This window comes from Nuphar pumila, chromosome 17 (assembly GCF_984573655.1).
Source record: "Nuphar pumila chromosome 17, dmNupPumi1.hap1.1, whole genome shotgun sequence".
NCBI classification, from domain to species: Eukaryota; Viridiplantae; Streptophyta; class Magnoliopsida; order Nymphaeales; family Nymphaeaceae; genus Nuphar; species Nuphar pumila.
The window spans coordinates 49,174,439-49,188,781 of NC_143265.1; positions in this window are offsets into that span (position 1 = coordinate 49,174,439).

Sequence of the window (14,343 nt, forward strand, 5' to 3'; positions counted from 1 at the left end):
TTTGCCATGATTCTCTTAAATCAAAATGATAAAGTATGAAATAAAATTGGATAAATAAGGAAGATAAGATATGAAATTTCGAAATTGGTATCAAAATGACTAAAATACCCCTAATAACAAGACTATGGCCTTGAAATTAGGGTTTTTAGAAATATATTTGGTAAAGTGCAAGTTTTGAAATTCAAATGAAAATATACTAAACTAAATATGATGTGACATGCTTAAAAATATGAAAATTAGGGTTAGGGATTTCGAAATTGAGGTCAAATGACCAAATTGCCCCTGATAGCAAGACTATGGCCTTGAAATCAGGGTTTTTAGAAATAGATTTTGGTAAAAACTTAGGTTTTATGCACTAAATGAAATCAAATGAGCACAAAATTAAACCTAAAGCATACTAATATGATTATGAACATGATTAAACCCTAAAAATATATGCTTATGCACGAAAATCCAAGAATATCACAAAAACTGTGATTTTAGCAGTGTTTTTGGATCTTTTAGGAACCCGGTTTTGCAATTTTATTAATTCAGAGATCAAATGGATTCCAAAATCCATAAAAATTGGTACCTGCACTTGTTATAACCCTAATGTCGAATTGGAATTATAAAAATAATTTTTTGACATTGAATTAATCCGAAAATTGCATTAAACCCTAAAAATATGCTATTTTTGACCTAATTCACCAACCAGTCTCAGTCCAAGACCTGAATCAGGGATCAAATCTCCATGGAAATTTATGAAATTTTACAGAGACTAACTAAGACAAAAAACAGAGATTTCCCAGTTTACAGATCGGAAAAATTATCTCCGTTTAGGGAAAAACCCTTCCGGCAATCTGGGCTAAAATATATCACTTTTAACAGGGATTAAAACGGCTACTTCAGATTGAAAATACAGACATAAATATCAATCCTAAACAAAAATCTCTGAAATTTTAGTGGTGAACAGTAGACAGAAAAATAACAATACTCACTTTTTACAGATCATGAATTGGATCTGTGGTTTTGGATTTATGACTAATACAAGTCTGATTAGGGTTTTGGTAAACCCTAATGAGTTTTAAATTTAAAAACAGATTCTCTGAAAGGGGAAAAATACTAAACAGTAATAAAAAAATCCGAACATTTCACATAAGACGGATCTACTCAATGTGAATTCATAGCACTTTACAGATCTAAAATCGGATATAAGATGAGAGAAATATCATCACAGCAAGTTACCTTCTTGATTTTAACCACGATTTTAAAGCTTTAAAAACCCGATTTGATGTCTGATTTTTTTTGACAGGGTTCCTGAGATCCAAAACCTCTGATTTTTATACAGTAACTCAATAAATCATGCATGCACCACATATAAAAAACTCAGAAATAAACAATGAGAACTTCAATCCGAAATAACATTATCTTTACTGTTCTAAACCTAAAACACACAGAAATTTAAGAAACTTGGAAAACCATGCACTAACTAATGTAAATCAATAAAATAAACCATAACACAGTAAATAAAAATTATTTCTATGCTATAGAACGTAAAACAAACATAAATAAACCATGAAAATAAAATAAAAACAGGGAATCAATGGCTGAAATTTGATATCACCTTTAAAACATAGATTTAACCCATTAAAAGGGTAAATCATATATTTTATTGGTTAATAATGTAAAGAATCATATTAAAATCAATTCTAATGGATTAAAATCTCGGTAAATCAATAAAAACAGGGTTAGATCACCTTCTTGGATTGTTCTTGCTGATTCTTGATGGTTCTTGAGGTGAAACCATGGTTGAATCCATGAAATAGGAGGTATTAATGGCTAAAATTGATTTAAAAACTATTAAAAACATGAAATAAAAGCTAAAAATTAAACAAAATAATTACCTTGAGGTGGCTGCAATGGAGGAAGGCTGGAGAGGAGAGAGAAGCTCCAAGAATCCAATAGGAGGTGGCTGGAAAAATCATCCCCCATAGGGCCTCTTTATAAAGAAAATTTTTTAGGTTAACAAAAAAATTAAGTTTTTCTAAATTTTTTGGACTCTCTAAGGGGGGCGATTTTGGGGTGTAAAGACTATCCTACCCCTAGCCTAAATTATCCTATTTAATACCTAATTAACCCCTAGACTCTCCTAAAAAATCCCCAAATGTAATGCCACTTGGCATTTTTAACATTTGAATTTTAAAACACCTTTTAAAAACCTTTAAAAACACTAGTTTTAAAAACTAAACTTCAAAATGAGTTTTTAAAATGAATTTTGACTCTTCTAAACCCCTAACACTAACCAAGACACTGACTAACCCTAGTCTAGCCCTGACTTACTCGAATATGGCGCCACCTCGAGTGGGCCCTACTTGAGTTTTTACAAAAAGATGATTTTAAAACTTGAAATTGAAGGAGTTTTCAAAAGGATTTTCAAAAGTAATCTTAAAATTAGAATTTTTGAAATGGCATAGGGTTCTAACTAGGTTAGAACTCCTCTGGATATGGTGCCAACTGAGTGGGCCCACATCGAAGTTTGAAATTTTTTGAAATAAACACTGAAAATGGCTTTGAAAAAGGGTTAGAATCGACATTTGAAATTCAAGATCTTTGAAAATAGGGTCTCAAGTGAACTGGAACTCCGAGTTAGAGTCCTGAACTCTTAGGACTCTGAGATTTTAAATTTTAGAATTCAAATGTAAAAATTTTTGAAAGATTTTATCAAGAAATGATGAAATAAGTCAGAAAACACAATCAGGGTTAGACTCTTAACTCGATCGAACTCTAAAATAGAGTTTTGAACTAACTGGACTCTGTAAAATGACCTAAATTTCGAAAATAATCGAAAAAGACTGAAAATGGAAGTAAAACAGACTTCAAAACAGATTTTTGACTGGATTTGGACTCTGGGACAGAGTCTTGATCGGACTGAAACTTTCAAAACTTTGAGAAATTTGATGAATAGAGGAATTCAGAAGCGACACCACCTCAATGGGTCTCATCTGTGAATTGAAATCGATTAAAATTTGAGTTTGAAATGAATCCAGATTGTTTTCTTGAGAAAATATTTTGAAATATAAAGTCCTGGGGTTGGAAAATGACAAAGTATTGAATAAAAACCCAGGTTTTGAAATTGATTTTGAAATAAAAGCTTTAAAATTCAAATCTGGATTGAATGTTTTGAAATAGGAGTGCTGGATCTCGAAAATGAGATGTAATGACACATGAAATGTAAGTACTGGATGAGGGTGAAAATTTGGGGTGTTTACAGATGCCCCTCTTTGCTGCTAAGTCGGTTGAAAGCCGAGCTTAGTGGCAAAGAAAACACACCAAATTTGGATTATAAAAATGCCCCAGTTAGATAAATTTGATTGGGTATGAAAGAATTAATTCAAATGATGATGGTAGTTATAAAATGGAGAATTTTATTTCAAAAGAAGTGAGATTCAGGTTTTGCCCTTAACCTGGATGGGACGGGAAATACCTCGTATGGAACAAAGCTCAGGCTTAACCTTTTAACTTGATTGGGAAATGAAATACCTCATCACGTGAGGCTCAGGTTTGTACCCTTGACCTGATTGGGCAATGAAATTGCAATACCTCATCAAATGAGGCTCAGGTTTGTACCCTTATCCTGATCGGGCAGAAAATAGACGAAATCCTCGAAAGAAGAAACCATGATGGAACCTTCGGATTTCCGCACAATGAATCCGATAGGAGTTTTGCAAAAGGAAGGAAATTGGGGTCCCTAAAGTTTGAAAAGGGATTTGATTTTGGGCGCCTCATTGCTGAGACTAATTAACTTTTGAAATTGCCTTTTGCTGAAATTGGTGGCTTAACCTCAAGCCGAAATTGGACTGTCTATGGTGGGACAGTGGGGACAAAGGGAAGTGTGCGAATCTGAGAGCCCGTGTGCTCAGATTATACCAAAGAAGGGAAGGAATCTTGAAAACTTCCGTAATCAAGTCCTAAAAAGGATGGTGTTAGGATGCGCCAAAGATGAACCCCAAGCTCTCGCTTTATGCCAAGATAGCTAGAAAATATTGTCAAAATGTTGAAAATTGTTGTTGATTCAAAATACTTGAAAATGATGCACATTCTTTTGAAAGTATTCCCTCTTTTCTACCTGAAGTATTATCTCCGACTGAGCTTAACTCCGTAGAATCAAGATTCGAATTCAAATTGCTTGCGATTGACTTTCTTTCAAGGAAGCTATCAATTTCCTTGATATGGACGGAAAAGAATGTATTCTTGATATTGCGAGAGCTATTGGTGAAAGAATATTGATAAAAGAATTTCACAAAGTTAAAGAAGATTCTTGATAGATTTGGCAGTCTGATATCCTGGGATTCTTTTCTCATGATGATCTTTCTGCACTCTTTTTGACAGAATTGGAGCTCTCTTGGATTTTTCGGGAATTACATCATCCTTCATTTTGGAGATGTCCTGACTTTTCTCTCTTTTTGGGAAGGGTACGTCACAAACTCCTTCATCTCAGAGATGTTCCGATCCTTCTTTTCTCTCAGGAATTATCTTGATAGTTATTGACTCATTGGTTGGGAATCTCTTGATGATAGCAGAAATTAAATATCTTTTAGGGTTTGTTGGTAGGTTCATCACACTCGCCTTCATCTCGACGGTGATCTGAACTTTCCCTGGAAGGATCCGTCACAAACTCCGTCATCTTGGAGATGATTTAAATCTTCTTTGGCCCCAGGGGTCGACTCGCTTAATTCGCCTTCATCTTGACGACAATTGAGAGATCCCTTTTGCAGATATTTAATTGCAGCTTAGGTGATTGAGGAGATATGAAAATCGAGTGGATTTTTCTGTATCACCCAGGATATTTCGACTGCTTTATTCTTCAAGAATGGTCTTTAAAAATGTGCCATTTGCTGCGATCAATATCAATCACTCATGGCTTTGCAACAACATTGAATTCTCTTTGCTGGCCACATCGCGGATTTATTCTTCATCCTTTTGGTTGGCCAATAAAAAGATTTTGAACTTTGAATCCTTTTTCGTGAAAGCATTGCCCTTTCGGAAGTAATAGTGAAGGTATTCTGAAGTAATAATTTTGTGCAATAAAGATTTTTGAAATCAACAAATATTTAATGACAAATTGGCAAAACTTTCTTGAAATCCTTTTGTGAAAGCGAGCACCACGCAACACATCCATGACATAAATTCTCTTCTCCTTTCCCCAAAGGAGAAGATTCAGAAATTGGAATTTGGGAATTGCTCCTCTCTTCCCTGAAGAGGAGGTGTTTGCAAAACGAACTTTCGAAGAGAAATTAAGCTTTCGTCAAAACTTCCTAATATTAGGCTTCTCTTATGGAAAGGGGGCCGGAATTGGTGAGGTTGGTAAATTGGTCATGAAGGAACGAGTTCATCACACTCTCCCTGAAAAGAGGGTCCTTCATGATGAAATGGCCTAGTCTGAAATTATGGTTACAAGGAAAACGAACTTCCGTAGAAGCTCTCCCTGACCTAAGGGTTCCTTGTATGAAATTGGAATTTTGTTTTGCAAACGGTTCACAAAGGCACGAGTCCCTTCAAACTCTCCCTAAAAAGGGGCTAAGTGAACGAATTGGATAGCATGCGAAAAGAGCGAGCTCCCTCGAACTCTCCCTATAAAAAGGGTCTCTCGCAAGATAAATTTTTTTTTGGAATTGGGTATTGGGTGACCAAAAGGTCGAAATTTGGAATTTTGAATTTTGAATTTTTGAAATTGGAATTTTGATATTTGAAATTAGAAATTGGAAGTTTGGAATTTGATATTCGGAAATTGGAAATTAGAAATTGGGAATTTTGGAATTTGGAAATTGATATTTGAAAATTGGAAATTAGAAATTTGGAATTTTGGAATTTGGAAATTGATATTTGGAAATTGGAATTTAGAAATTGGGAATTTTGGAATTTGGAAATTAATATTTGGAAATTGGAAATTAGAAATTAGAAATTGGGAATTGGATGAGTGATCAGCACGAAGACTGAACTCAAGAGGTCGACTGACATGACCATTCACTGGAACACTAACACGAGTGCTCGATTTTGAAAGGATACCGGTATGCATACCGGTTTAAAAATGTACCAGTTTGGATATTGAATTTTGGTTCAGTTCTGGTGATTGTCTTTCAATCTTGAATCGTTAGGAATTGTGATGGGATTGATAGTTGAAATCTCAATACTGACCAGATCGTTATTAATGCGATTGTATGCAAATGAATGCAAATTGATGCACATGAATGCACAAGTGCGTGAAATGAGAGATTTGTTTATCCTGCCTGCATACAGGATATTTGTAGATAAAAACAAAATTTTAAAATGCCCCAGTGTAACTGGGAAAAAGAATTTTGATCATTATTGAAGAAAATTTGGAAGAATTACAAAGAATAGGGAATTGTTCAAGTATAAAATTTTTTCAAATGTCGAGCATTGATGGGATCTGGTAATTCTATTTCATCAGCATTGATGAGCCGATATGAATTGCGAGGTAGTGCCTCTTTGACAACATAAGAACCTTCCCAATTTAGCGACCATTTGCCACCCGGGCGGTGCCTGAGATAAGCTGTTGATCTGAGCACTAGATCATTGACCCGAAATTTTCTCTCAATGACAGATTTTGCATATTGTCGGGCTATCCTCTGGCGATAGGATTGAGCATGCTCTGCTGCTCTGAGCCTTCTTTCATCGAGCAAATCAAGTTGTACCAGTCGTTGTTGCTGATACTGATCAAGAGGTAATTCTAGAAGTGATGCAAATTTCAGAGCAGGTTTCTGAACATGTAGAGGCAGTACTACTTCAGTTCCGTAGACAAGTTCTGACAGAGTAGCATTCGTTGGAGTTCGAATGGTGGTTCTATATGCCCATAATACATCATGAATCTTTTCATGCCAGTCACGGCCCGTTTCTAAAGTTCGCTCCAGGATTCGAATCAGAATCTTGTTGGTGGCCTCTGCCTGACAATTCCCTTGAGGATAATAAGGAGTGAAAAAATTATGATGAATTTTGAACTTTGAGCAGAATGTCCTCATTCTTGAAATGACTGCCATTATCCGACACAATATCATGCGGTATACCGAAACGGCAAAGGATATTCTTGTGGATGAAAGAAACCACGTGTCGACCTTCTACTGTGCGTAGAGTGACTGCTTCTACCCATTTAGTAAAATATTCTGTTGCAGCCAGAAAATATTTATGACCATTGGAGGCTGAAGGAGTGATGGGGCCTACAACATCGAAAGCCCACATGGAAAATGGCCATGGCGAGACGACAGATTGCAAGTATGTCGCTGGAGCATGAATGGAAGGTGCATGCATCTGACATTGAACGCACTTCTTCACAAAACGATAGCAATCTTGTTGCATAGTTTTCCAATAATATCCTGCTCGGATGATTTGTTTGACGAGAGTCTGATAGCCGACATGACCACCGCAAATACCTTCATGTGCTTCTTGCACAACTTCTTCGGCTTCTTCTTCGTCCAAACATCTGGAATACTCAGAACTGAATTCACGATGATAAAGGACGTCGGCAAGAATAAAATATCGAGCAGACATGCGTTGAATTGCTCGCCGCTCTCTCTTTGATAATTCTGGAGGAAATTCGCCAGTTTTAATGAAATTTTTGATATCATGATACCAGGGCTTCTTCTTTTGCTCAGCCTGGTTTATCTGCTCTACTGGGACGAAAGCGGGTTGATCAAGTCTGCCAATTTCAAATGAGCGACAAGGTTCTCCACCCTTGAAAGACATGATGGATCCCAGATTGGCTAAGCTGTCTGCAACTTCATTGAAATCTCTCTTGATATGGAAAAGTTGGAATTCTTCGAATTTGTTGGCAAGAGCTGAGACAATCTTCTGGTAAGGAAGTAATTTCTGATCTTTCACTTGCCATTCGGCCAGAACTTGATTGACGACGAGCAAAGAATCGCCATAAGCATGCACTCTTCTGACATTGAAGTCCTGTAGAATTTTCAGACCTTGTATCAAAACTTCATACTCGGCCATATTATGAGTGCACTGAAAATCCAGTTTGAGAGAAAAGGGAATCATCTCTTCATTTGGTGTGATTAGTAGAATTCTGATTCCTATGCCTGCCATATTCTTGGAACCGTCGAAGAATAAATTCCAAATTGGGGATTGTTGAATATTGCAGATCCGCTCATCGGGAAAATCATCCTCAGCTTTAACATCCTCTGCTAGAGGAAAATCTGCTAATTGGTCTGCAATTGCTTGGCCTTTGATAGATTGCTGAGAGACATATTCCCAGTCGTATTGCATTAATAGGACTTGCCATTTGGCGATTCGTCCGCTGAGGAATGGTTGTTCAAGAATGTACTTGAGAGGATTTAATTTAGATAGAATCTTGACTTCAGACGCCAATAGATAATGTCTCAATTTCTGACACATCCATACTAGAGCTAAACACGTCTTCTCTATCTGAGAGTATTTCTTCTCGTAATCAATAAAGGTCTTGCTCACATAGTAAATGGCATGTTCTATCAAGCTGCCTTCTTCGTATTGCGCCAAGAATCCGCCGCAAGCAACTTGATTAACTGAAATGTATAGCAATAGGGGTTTCCCTAATTCTGGCGGCTTTAAAACATAAGGATTGAAAAGATATTTCTTGATGCGTTCGAACGACTGCTGACACTCTGGTCCCCATTCGAACCTCACTCCTTTTCTGAGCAAATGGTTGAAAGGCTCACATCTCATGGCCAAATTGGAAATGAATCGCCGAATTGATTGCATGCGTCCTTGAAGGCTACGCAATTCTTTGAGATTAGTCAGGGGCGGCATGCCAATGATAGCTTTGGCCTTAGCAGGATCCATTTTTATCCCCTTCTTGCTGACCAAGAAGCCTAGCAACTTGCCTGATTCGACTCCAAAGACACATTTTTGTGGGTTGAGTTTTAGCTTATAAAGAATGAGTCGCTTGAAGACTTGATCAAGAGCTTCGATGTGATCTTCCTCTTCTTTGGATTTTACCAGAATATCATCGATATATGCATCCATAGTCTTGTGCATCTGATCATGGAAAATAACGGCCATAGCACGCTGATAAGTGGCTCCAGCATTCTTAAGCCCAAAAGGCATAACCGTGTAACAGAAAGTGCCCCATGGCGTGGTAAAGGATGTTTTGGATTGGTCACGAGCGGCCAATTTGATTTGATTATATCCGGAGTACCCGTCCATGAAGGAGAACATGGCATGCCCAGCCGTGCTATCAACTAAGAGATCAATATTCGGGAGCGGATAGTCATCCTTCGGAGTGGCTTTATTGAGATCACGGAAGTCGATACAGATTCGCACTTTACCATTCTTCTTAGGAACTGCTACGATATTCGCCAACCAATCCGGGTAATCAATTGCTCGAATGAATCCTGCTTTAAGCAGATCCTCAAGCCCTTCCTTGACCTGTTGCTCGATTCGAGGATCCATTTTTCTCAACTTCTGCTTGACTGGTTTCGCCTCAGGCTTCAAAACGAGGCGATGCTCCACCAATTTCGGATCTAAACCTGGCATATCCTCATAAGTCCATGTGAATACTTCTTCATGCTGCTTGAGGAAATTAGTGAGCCTTTCTTTCTCTCCTGGACTCAAACCACTGCCAATCTTGAGAATTTTAGGATCGTCTTTTGATCCGATATTGATATCCTCAGTCGGATCTTGAACTAAGGATAATGGCTCATCTTGCTTCTGAACCGATGCAAATTCTGGCAGTTCTTGAAGAGCTGAATCAAACTTTGCGGATTCTTCTGACTGCTTTGCAGTCTGACTACATTCTGTTCTTATTCTGACCTGATGAATTATTGCTGATTTCGAACAAGCTTTTGGATTAAAGACGAGCTTCTTGATAGATCGGGAAGACATTCTGAAAATTGGAGGATAAATTGATTTAGGGAAATTGCTCATCATGAAATAAATTGCTTTTATTGAAAATAATTAGAAAGATAAAAGAGCAAAATGATTTCAATTTTGTGAAGATTTAATATTGAGGAGTAAAGAGACAAATGGCACCAAGATAGACAAAGGAAACTGGCAACTTTATTAAAAGATAGAATTAATCAAAATGACAATGATGAAAATGAAATGGGATATCATCCCGACAAAAGAATAGAAAAGGAAAGACAAATGAATTCTTCTAATGTGTTCCCTTAATGAAAACAGTCTCTTTCTGAGATCTTCGGCCATTAAAGCCCAATCCGGTCCTTTTAGGGCAATGCTGAGGAATCACTGGTTCAAGACGACCATCTTCATTTTTGCCTAGGCCTTGAAAAGGCTGGTAGCCGTGCTTCACTAGTAAATCAAATCCCTTTTTAGCTTTCATAAATTGGGAGAATAGAGGATGATCCTTAAGTGTGCTGTAATCAATTTGTCCTCCAATCTTGAAGAACTGTGGACCTCTCCATCGGGTCGTAGCCACCGTATGCTCGGGTTGCTCTGTCATCTGTATTATTCCCGAATTCTCTTCAAAGCTGACCTCTTCGATACCCCTAACGCTAGAGATATCAGTAGTGAAAGAGGGCCTGGGAACCATGGGCTGTGCTAGCCTCTGCTCCGGATCCTCGCCCAAGACTGTCGTGATCATACCACCTTTTAACCACTTGATGCACTGATGCAGAGTAGATGGTACTGCGTTTGTGTTGTGGATCCATGGTCTCCCGAGAAGCAGATTATAAGTGGGCGGCACATTGACCACGTGAAAGAGAATTGAATGGACCGAGTAGTCAATAAAGATCTCCAGGAATATTTTTCCTTTCGCTGTTTGGCCATGATTGTCGAACCCATAAATGGTGATTGGATCTGGAATGTATTTTTCTTCTTTAATGCCCAAAGCTTTAGCGGTCATTTTCGGACATATATTGAGGCTGCTGCCTCCATCGATCAGCACATGAGGAACTGTCATCCCTCTGGTTCGAACCACAACATACAAGGCATTGTTGTGAAATACATGAGGTTTAGGGAGATCCTCATCGGAGAAAGTAACTGGAGCATTAGTCATGGCCTGATTGACTATGTGGGCCATGTCTTCCGAAGTTATGCTTGGTTTCACCTTGATTTTCTGCAATAGATTATTTAATACTTGCTGATGTTTAGCGGAAGCTTGGGTTAAGTCCAAAATTGAGACATTGGATAATGCTGTAATAGGCTTTAGAGTGGATGTCCCGCTTTTCTTTGGGGTGGACTTAATGAGATGCTTAGGGAGCTATGGCATACTTCTGGCTACCTCGGGAGATATCCTGGTGGGCTTGTCAGATACTTTCAATTTGCCGAAAGCTGAAATAAGGTCCATCTTCTGGGCCTTGGACCGAGCCTGCTGCAATACCAGGACTTGATGCTGAGCTTGCATGTCATTTTCAGAGCACGGCCTGATATGCTCCTGTGGTCGAAACAGCTGTTCGGTAATGACTACTATAGAATGACGAGGAAATGGCTCTTTTAGAATATCTATATTTTTATCTTCCGCACTTTCTACCAGAAGATTTTTATCAATAAGGTCCTGAACAATGTTCTTCAGAACGAAGCAATTCTCAGTGTTGTGCCCCACTGTTCGATGAAATTTGCAGAATTGGTCTTTGAATTTTCCCATAGAAGCGGAAGGGTCGACCAGCCTGGGCAATTTGACCATCTCCTTGGTCAACAGGTACTCGAGCATAGTCTCGAGTGATTGATCTAATGGAGTGAACTTCCTCTCATAGCTCCATCCTTCATGCTTCACTTTCTCTCGGGGTTTTGGTCCCTGCTCTAGTTGAAGCGGCTTGCTGAATTGCGGGATCAGCTTCCCTTTCTGATCATTCCTGTTTGAACCTCCTACCCCATAACAAAAGTCTCTATTCTGTCCTTTGCGATGATTCCATTTATTATTACTAACAGAATTAGTGAAGTGAGTCTTCTTCTTTGACTCGTTCTGGCCGCTGTTCTTGGTGAAAGTGAAACCTTCATAGAAGCCATTTTCCATGCTTAACTCGAGCCACTCGGCTCGCTCTGTTAATTCAATAAAGGTTCTGGACGGTGCGGTGGAGATGAGGCCTTTCAATGGTTGTGAGAAGTTACTCAGAATTAGGGACAAAGCGTGCCCCTCTGACACTGGCGATTTTTCTTTTCCTACCTTTCCTCTGAACTTCGAATTTCTAACCTTATTTTGATCCTGCCTACAATTTTTCAAATGTTCAAATCATGTCAAACTTCTCTTTTTCATATATGTCTTCCAAATTCTATTCAGAATTTTTGTCTCTTTCCAAGTCCTTAGACATCTCCTTCATCATCTCTATTTTTCCCAAAAATCCTTCAGTCTAAACTATTCCTTTATTCTGCAGAAAGTATTGGCATTTCACTACAGTTCAAACAAGGTCGGGAAAGAGAACAACACCAAGCAGTATCAAAGAGATGAGTTCTTCGAGGCCAGTCAAGAAGAAGGACAAGACAAGTGAAGATGAGATTGATTCAGTCATGTACAGAATGTTTCAAAAAATGATAACAAAGATGCTATTAGAGCTACCCAAGTCAAGCACCAGAAAGGAACCAGCCAAGCGGAATGATCAACCTCTCCAGTCCAGTACCCAGCATAAAGGGAAAGAGAAAGAAAAACCAAAACACAAAGACTGGAGCGCTGATCGAAAGTTCACCCCTCTGGATCAGAAGCTCGAGACTATTTTAGAAAATTTGCTTGCAAAAGGCATGGTCCATTTACCAAAAGTCGTTGATCCTCCGTCAATCATGGGTAGATTCAAAAAGAAATTTTGCAAGTTTCACCGTGCAATAGGACACGATACAGAAAATTGTTTTGTCCTCAAGAATATCGTTCAAGATCATGTTGATAAGAATATTTTAGGGGAAAGCAAAATAGCAGACCAGCCGGCTGTCCTAGCCAAACCCCTTCAATCCCGCTCCCAGCAGAAAGCAAGCAGTCAAAAGAAGCCAAAACATGACGGTTGGGGTTACGATCGCGAATTTACCCCTCTAGATCAGCCCCTCGAAGAGGTCCTTGAATACATGCTGAGCAAAGGAATGGTTAAACTTCCAAGAATTGCTAAACCTCCGGTCGCCCTAGGGAAATGGAAAGATCGCTTCTGCAAATTCCACCGAGATACAGGGCATGATACTGAGCGATGCTTCGTCTTCAAAAATATTGTTCAAGACTGCGTTGACAAGAATCTCCCTATTAAAGAGGAAGACCAGTCGGCCGTTCTGACCGAGCCTTTCCTTGATCATTCATGAAGACGACAAATGCCAATGCTTTCTCATTTCCATCATTTCTGCTTTTTGCTTCTCTGAATAAATGTAGTCTCCAGTTGCTTTCTTTAAATTTGTCATCCTTCCTCCTAGACATCAATAAAATCATCAGTTTTCCTTATATTTGGAGGTCATTTTCTTCATAATGTTATTTTCTGAACTCTCATGCAATATGCCCTTTGTGATGAATGCTTTTCCCTGAAAAAAAAAATTCTTCCTGCTTTCCTTCTCAGATAACCTCCCAAGTTCGTAGAGAAGCTCATTACCAATTATGCATTACTTTGTTATATTCCTTCAAAAATATTTTTTACTTCATGGTTGACGGCCTCGCCTAGGTAACAAGACATATCTCGGTTGTTTATTTCCTCTTATGGAATAACAATGCAATTGTCGCAATCCCAGCAATAATCCCATCCCTGGTAAAGGGATATCCTTCAAACTGTCAACCCAATTTCAGATCTTCATCCATTATTTTCATTCTATTCTCCAAGTCATTGCCTTCAAGAATTTTCTCTCATTCTAATCATCCTATTTGTCTTACAGAGAGTTTCGGCATCGTGGAATGGTTCAGACAAAATCCAAGAAGAAAATAGTGTCGCTTTAGTACCCTAACAGTAGCAGTGAGCAAGAGATGGATTCTCCACGATCTGCTAGGAACCAAAGTCAACAAGCCAATGATGATATCGATCCTCAGATGTATGCCATGTTTCGAAAGATGTTGAATAAGATGATGGCAGAGCAAACAGGGGACAGCTCCGACAAGATTCCTACCAAGAAAAAGATCAAGGGCCAAACATTGAAGAAACAACTGAAGATATCCAAGAAGTGTATCGAACATGAGGATACATCTGATGAAGCAGAATCAGGAGGTGGCACCGATGAAGAGTGTGAGGCTCAGCAAGCTTTTCAGAAGATGACACAGGGGCAGGGGTCAGACAATAAGCTAAAAGATCATTCTGCTAATAACTCTGACCAGTCACAACTCAGAGATGTGGTCAAAATGGTTAAGGATCTGCAAGCCCGCGACAAGGGCAAAAAGATTTTCACAAGCGAAGATTTCTATGATGGTTTAGATGGTGATGACAGCCTAGAAGATCTCCCCCATAAATTTGTCAAATTTGA